We start from the raw sequence: 7,272 nt of genomic DNA, 5'->3' as shown, positions 1-7,272 counted from the left end.
AACCAGGCCACCAAAACTGTCAGGCTACCAGTTCTCGAGTAGCTCTAATTCCACGATGTCCTCCAATCGGTGAATCATGAAAGCCGTGCAGAATGCCATTGCGAATAGACCCCTCGGGAATGTACAACCTCTTCTTGAAAAACAGGAGACCCTCATATTCAGATACTGATTTCCGCTGAAGAAGACCCGTCCGTTCCGGATCCCGTTGGGTGGCATCGGAAATGGACTGTAAATGCGGAGAGAGCGTCAACAAGAAATGGTGTGGGGAAATCAACGGCTGACCCAGACTGGGGTTTCCATCCTCCTTCTCCAAGGATCGGGACAAGGCATCTGCCTTCAAATTAGAAGCACCAGGGACGTAGGTAACATGGAAATCATATGGAGAGAAAAAGAAGGCCCATCTGGCTTGGCGAGGCGTACGGCATTGTAGAGAACGCAAGTACTGCAGATTACGATGATCGGTACGGACCTCTACGGAGAAGCGACCTCCAAGTAAAAGATGTCTCCACTCCTCGAATGCAGTCTTTATGGCCAACAATTCCCTTTCAATAACCGCATAATTCCTCTCGCTGGGGGAAAGTTTGCGTGAAAAGTTGGCCACCGGATGTTCAATGGAAGTTCCGTGATCACATTGCAGAAGAACAGCCCCTACAGCGAAATCTGAAGCATCTTACTCCACTATGCAGGGTAATTCATCTTGAGGGTGACACAAAATAGGGGCGGTAATGAAAGCCGTCTTCAGGGAATTGAATGCCTTAGTAGTAAGAGAGTCCCACACATAAGTTATCTTGCTGCTGGTCAACCTGGTAAGTGGCGCAGTAATTTGGGAAAAGTGTGTAATAAAACGCCTATAAAAATTGGCGAAACCCAAAAAACGCTGCAGCGACTTGACGTCATGAGGCTGTTTCCAATCTTGAATCGCTTGAACCTTCTTGGGGTCCATTTGTATGCCAGTATGGTTAATCACATATCCCAAGAATTCAATACTAGATTAGTGAAAGGAACATTTTTCTGCTTTGGCAAACAATTGGTTACAAGATAAGCGACGAAGAACCTCACGTACATGTCCTACGTGTTCCTCCTCCGTACAAGAAAAGATCAGAATGTCGTCCAAATAAACCCAGACCGAAACACCTATCAGGTCACAGAAAATGTTATCCATGAACCGCTGGAAAACAGCCAGGGCGTTGCACAATCCAAAGGGCATAACCCTGTACTCATAATGCCCAAAAGGTGTTTTAAATGCAGTTTTCCATTCATCCCCGGCCTTAATTCGAACCAGATAATAGGCTCCACGTAAATCAAGCTTGGTGAAAATCCGGGCAGTGTGGAGGGTCTCCAGGATACTGCGAATCAACGGCAATTGATATCGATCCTTTGTAGTAATATTGTTCAATTGCCGGTAATCAACACAAGGTCTCAAGGTTCCTTCCTTCTTCTTAACAAAAAACAAAGGGAATCCTGCGGGTGACTTTGAAGGTGCTATGTATCCCTTACTTAAGCATTCTGACAGATAGTCCTGTAACACTTGTCTCTCGTTCTGAGTCAGGGAATACAGCTTTCCGTGTGGAATCTCAAAGCCTGGCAACAATTCAATGGCACAATCAAAAGAACGATGTGGGGGTAATGGTATGTCCCCTGGCTCAGAAAACACACGTTCAAAATCGGCTTACACTTGTGGAACATGAGAAATGGAACAAAGACCAGACCCTTTGCCAAGGGATTCCAAAGTAGTCGAAGGAGTCTGAATCTGAGCTGGCAAGCCGCAATTCTGAGAGCAAAAGGTGGAGGAAAACGTCAGAGTATGAGTCCTCCAATTGATGAATGGATTGTGATGTTGAAGCAAGGGTAATCCCAAAACCACTCTGTATGTAGGTGACTTAATGACATCCAAGGCAATATTCTCCAGGTGTTCGGCAATCCGAAGCGCCAGACCCACTGTGTGCAGACGGACGGGTCCGGAAGACAAAGGAGTCCCATCGATGACTTCCACAGCTAGGGCAGCATCTCTGGAAAGGAGCGGTATCTTGTTGACGGTAGCAAAAGCTTCATCGATGTAATTACCTGAGGCCCCACTATCCAGCAACCTGTACACTTCCAGGACCTTGTCTGGCAATTGTAGTTGAATGTTCAAGGTCAGTAAAACGGCTGGTTGCATGGAATTAAGCACTGAACAAGATGAGGAAAGGACTGAAAAAGGAATGGGACCTGTCGTTGCCCTTCCATTACACAACAGGTCCTCTAGTTTTCCGCCTTCTTTTTCTGAGGGCGCAAAGGACATGTGCCCAGGTAATGCCCAGAGGCCCCACAATAAAGGCACAGACGTAACGTCCTTCTTCGTCTCCTCTCCTCCTCCGACAAAGGACCTCTCATGGCCCCTAATTGCATCGGCTCTGTTCCAGAATCCGTGGAACCTAACGATCCGGCAGGAGCACTGGTCATTCTGGAGGTAAACCTCTGGGAATGACGTCTTTCCATTCTTCGTTCCGCTAACCTTTGGTCGATCCGGAGCACCTGTTCAATAAGGCGTTGAAGGGTCTCTGGCTCAGGGATATGAAGCAACTCATCCTTATATTCTTCTCTCAGGCCTCGGCGGAACAGAGTCTTCTGTGTGATATCTGGCCATTGTGAATCGGTTGCCAATTGACGGAAACGACTGATGTATGTTATCAAATCGATGTTTCCTTGTTTCAAATCCATCAATTGGTTCTGCGCTGCAGATGCCAGATTGGGCGTCTGAAAAACCTCCAGGAAAGCTTTCTCAAAGGCTACAAAATCGTTCAAAATGGGACTATTGGTAGCTACCAAAGGTGTTGCCCAGGCCAGAGCATTCCCAGTTAAATTTCCCAGAATGTACCCGATCTTGGCTTTGTCGTTGTTGAAATGAGTTGATCTGAAGAGAAAATGGATCCGACAATGATTACAAAATTCCGCCACTCGTCGCGGATCACCATCAAATTTAATTGGAGATGTATGTGCTAATGAACCTTCCGATTGCGGGACACTCATTGCCCCCTGTGTTACCATTTGGCGTAACGCTTGATTCTCCTGGTGTAGTGCAGTCATCTCGGCTCTGAGACTTTGTAACTCGGTTCGTATTGCTTGATCGTCCTCCATCTCCAGATCTGAAGGCAGGCGTCTCAATCTGTTATGGTGTTTATCACGAGAAATTCGAGTACCTGTTGGTTTGGTTGTAGATCTTGATGTGGCAGCCAGACTGACAACTGTTTCCAGACGGACGTATGACGCAAGGAACCGACCCTTCCACCACCCAAAATAGTACTGGGTGAAAGATGGACCGACTCCCAACGTCACGGGGTGCTCTCTCCTGATTAGCGTGACATCAGGACAGTGCAAGCACTGACAGGAGAGGCAGATGTTCTGTGTAGTTGAATGTCCGATGAGGTTGGTTGCCGGAGTGGGATGTTCAGCAGAGCAAGTCCAGGAAACAACGGAACTGATGCTGGGAATGGTCATAGATCCAACGAAGACCAAGGCAAACGTAGCTGAATAGGTATGGTCAGGCCAAGGAAGGCAGCCTGAGGAGGTTCCAAGGAGTACAGGCTGACAAGCAAGAGGGCGAGGAACTGACACAGGAACTGACACAGGAGAAGGGAGAACCAGCAGGAGAAGGGACACACAGGAGAGGGGAACCCAAGGGAGACAGCCCAAGAGCAAGAACCCAAGGGGGCTGAGGAAAAGGACCCCCTGGAGGGATAGCTAAGGCGGGAGACCAAAGGAACCCACAAGGGAGGCAGCAAGGAGGACAAGCAGGACAACAACCAGGACCCAAGCAAGAACAAGGCAGGGAACAGGAAACTGAGCAGGAACAGCTCGGAAGTCGAGCGAGCAACGCGATAAACAAACCGCGTTGAGACGCAACTAACTCTCGATCTTGACTCCTCTTATGGGCCGTCAGCAACCGAGAGGCTTGAGGCGCAAGCCGTCTCGTTGCCTGGTACTGGCGAGCCCAAAACGAGGCTTGGAACGCAAGATGCAGCAATAGCGAGGGCCCAGTCTACTGCGCATGCGCGGAGTCGGGAACATGGTCGTCCGCGCATGCGCAGAGACACACCAGCACGGACCCTCGATACTCTCCCAGTGGCAGACCCCCAGGTGCGAAAGCGCGGATAGAGCCACCAAGAGGAAGCGGAGCAGACTGGCGTAGAGGATCCCGGTCTCCAGGTAAGTGGCGTGACACAAACCATCACTAGACCATCTCAGAACATCGCCAACTCATAGTCAAACATCAATAGAACCTGGTCAACCATCCAGGTGCCATGAACAACCATTGCCAGACAATAGAGACCCATCAACTAAGGACAACGTTTGCCAGACCATGGTCAACCATGGTCAGATCATTGCCAAGTAGCGCCAACCATGGTTGAAGATTGCCAATATTGGTCCACAATTGCAAACAATGGTCAACCATCATTAGCAATGATCAACAATCATCAGCCATTAATTACCAGAGATTGGTGGTAGCTGACCAGCACCTACCCAAGCAGACTATCACTAACCATGTTCTAACCATCTCCAGACCATGGTCCACCATCGCCAGGCCATTCTTGGTATTGGCTGAACATCACCAGCCATGGCTCACCATTGCGATCAACGCTTTATCTTCAACAACTATGTCCTAATCATGGTCGACCATCACTAACCATGGCTGACAATTGCCAACAAAAGGTCAATCATTGCCACACCATGGGCAACCATTGACAGATCAGGTCAGATCAGCACCAGACCAACCATTTTTGGCCATGCTCGACCATCACCAGCCATGGCTAATGTTGGGATGCTAATGTTGGGATGCAAGACTGGCTCCCTTCTCTGGAACAGCCTCCCCTTTCCTCTCCATCTTGAGCCAGATCTCCTCAAATTCCGGAAGCAACTCAAGACTTTCCTTTTCTCCTCCTCCTTCCGCCACTCTCTCCTTTGCTAAACCACAAAGTCACTGAGATTGGTGACCACGGCCCTTATGTGTCCTTCTGGGTCCTGCCCCCCCACCCCCATCGCCTTTAGCCTCCGTCCACCCCAGCACTTGCACTTTGCACCCACTGCCCTCTGCTGTCTCACAGGGCTGCACTTATTGTTTTGGCAGTTGACCACTCTTACCAAGTAACCTTTGACAGGCACACATGTATTTATTTATTTTGTCATTTGTAAGGTGGGCCTAACCCTGAGGCATTTGGGTGCTCATTTTTAAGACTACATACAGTGTAGAAATGTGTAACTTAACCGTTGCAATGCAGTTTGGTAGTAATGTGCAATTTACCAGTTGCAATACAGTTCGGGCGTACAACACATATCAATGCAAACATGCGTAATAAGGTATAGCTTACAGTTCAATTCAGCAAGAAGCTTAAAGTTAAATGGTGATGGCAAGCATGAACATGTAAAGTGGCATGAGAGAGGATTAGATTAATTTAGGCGATCTTGTGAGAAATGAGAATAGCCAGGTTTTCAGATTATTGTGCAAGGACAAGAAGGAGGATTCAGATCTTAATGAAGATGGTAGTGTGTTCCAGTGTTTCACAGCTGTCACTGGGAAGCTGCTACCCCCTGCTTTCTGTAGTTTACTTTTAGGAATGGTGAGTAAATGCTCATAGGCTGAGCGCATAAATCTATTGGATTGTTTTTTTGCACATTTGTTGGATAAGCACTTAGGGGCTGAGTTAGAGATACATTTTTGTGTCAAGGAAAGGATTTTGATCAGGCTTCGATCTTGGTCCAGCAACGAGTGGGAATTCCTTCTCACCGTAGGAATGTGATTATTTTTTGGGATGTTCAGCGCTGCTCTTAGTGCGTTATTTTGAATCGCCCGAGGCTTATTTATGTTACGTCTATTAGTACCAGTGTAGAGGGCATTACAGAAGTTTAATCTGGATAAGATGAGACCTCTAGCCAAGGTAATGCGACTGACTGAAGACAAGAAAGGTCTGCAAGCATTGATGAGCTTAGACATGTAGGCTGCCATGGATGCCGTGGCATTGATTTGTCTGGTTAAGGTGAGAGCAGAGTCAAGGCAAATGCCCATGTTGTTTACTTCCTTGGAGACATTGATGGTGATGCCATCAATAACAAAGGATTTGAAGGAGTCATCAAGTTTGTTTAGGCAGTTTTGCGAGCAGATGAGGAGTAGTTCTGCTTTTTCATCTTTTAAACAGAGGCCATGTTGGGCCATCCAGGCCTGGATGGTTTGGTAGATTTCATTTAGTGATTTAGAGCCTTGGTGGTATGTGCCAGTTATGGGTATGAGGATTTGGGTGTCGTCTGCGTAGTTAGTGTATGTGACACCCAAGTCATCAAGAAGGTTGAAAAGTGGTTTTGTGAAAATATTGTAGAGTGTAGAGGAGAAACAGGATCCTTGCGTAACTCCTCAGGTGACAAGGGCTGGCAATGCTGCTGCAGTTGGTGAGCAGACTCTCATGGTTCTATTGGTTAAGAAGGACTGTATCCAATTTGTGGCATTAGTTGAGAAGTGGGCCGTTGAGATGAGGTGTTTGCACAGTATTTTATGGTTGACCAGGTCAAAGGCTGCTGAGAGGTTTAGCAGGAGGAGGATTGCTAAGTTGCTGCTGTCTTTAATCTCATCCATATATATTTTTAGGTCTAACAAGGCTGACTCAGTGCTGTGTCCTGAGTAGAAACCTGATTAGCGGAGGTCTAAGAGGTTGTTGGTTTCCAAGTAGTTTGGGATTTGCAGATAGGCTGCTCGGTCCAATATTTTGAGGAGGAAAGGTACTGTTGTTATGGGATGATATTTTGTAAGGATTTTTAGGTCTAATGTAGGTTTCTTCAGTAGAGGGAGAACCCATGCATCTTGGAGGTTAGTGAGGACAGTTCTTGTTTCAAAGGAGGCATTGATTAGTGTTGTGATAAAAGAGGTGAATTTGGTCACGCAAAGTAAATGAATAAGGCTGGGCACATATGACCTTGGCACCTAGAAGGATTGAGGCCTGTGGTCATTTTACACACTTCAGTTGCTGAGAATGGAGCAAAATCAAATTGCGTATTAACGTTCAGGACTGTGTATATAGGAATCAGCAGGGATTGGCATGATGATAGCTTCAACTTCTTTTGTTCAATTTTTGATTGAAGTGGGGCAATTTTGTCGAGGGTAGCTTTTTATATATTTGTGCACCATGCAATGATTTTAAGACATGATTCTTGCAGAGGCACTGGTGACTCGAGTTCGCGTAGGATAGTGAATAGCTCTTAAGTGCCAGAGATGGCTTTGGTGATTCTTTCATTGTAGGTGGAACTTTT

This window comes from Ambystoma mexicanum, chromosome 11 (genome assembly GCF_040938575.1).
Source record: "Ambystoma mexicanum isolate Mex_15411 chromosome 11, UKY_AmexF1_1, whole genome shotgun sequence".
NCBI lineage: Eukaryota > Metazoa > Chordata > Amphibia > Caudata > Ambystomatidae > Ambystoma > Ambystoma mexicanum.
The sequence above is the reverse complement of the archived record's forward strand: the minus strand, read 5'-3'. Positions refer to the sequence as shown.